Source organism: Rhinichthys klamathensis, unplaced genomic scaffold, assembly GCF_029890125.1.
Source record: "Rhinichthys klamathensis goyatoka isolate OS25496 unplaced genomic scaffold, OSU_Roscu_1.1 h1tg000406l_1, whole genome shotgun sequence".
NCBI lineage: Eukaryota > Metazoa > Chordata > Actinopteri > Cypriniformes > Leuciscidae > Rhinichthys > Rhinichthys klamathensis.
Genome location: NW_026606907.1, coordinates 1,177,501 through 1,178,043, shown reverse-complemented (window position 1 = coordinate 1,178,043; position 543 = coordinate 1,177,501).

Here is a 543-nt window from a genome sequence, read left to right as displayed (position 1 = left end):
ACCAATAAACACACACATATATATATATATATATATATATATATATATATATACAAGGATTTTTCCATGCACAATTACAAATGGGAAACATTGTAGGTTTTATTTAGCCTCGAAGAATCCTCCTCTCCTCTGCTGCCCTCAATATAGACATATTAATTAATACAGTGCGAGCTGGGAACTAGGATTGTTTGGTATGTGAAGTCAAAAGTTCAACACTCACACACTCTTGGGTTGAGCCTGTTGGGTCATTTTTGGGGTTATTTTTTCCATGCTTGGGTCATTTTTGTGTTCCCATCGATCCCAACTTTCGATCGGTGTTCCTTGGCTGATGGTTTTGCTGTAGTGCTATTAGTACATATATATATGTCCGTTGGCAGGTGAAAAATGTGGAAATATGGTTGAATTTGTTTGTAAAAGTGAGTTTTGAAATTTTAAACTTTTAAAAAGCAATTTCGTTTAACTGTATAAGCTGTAAACTGCTGAGTTGTTATTAATTCCTGCACTTTTTCTCACTCACACATTGTTTTTACTCTTGCTTATTTT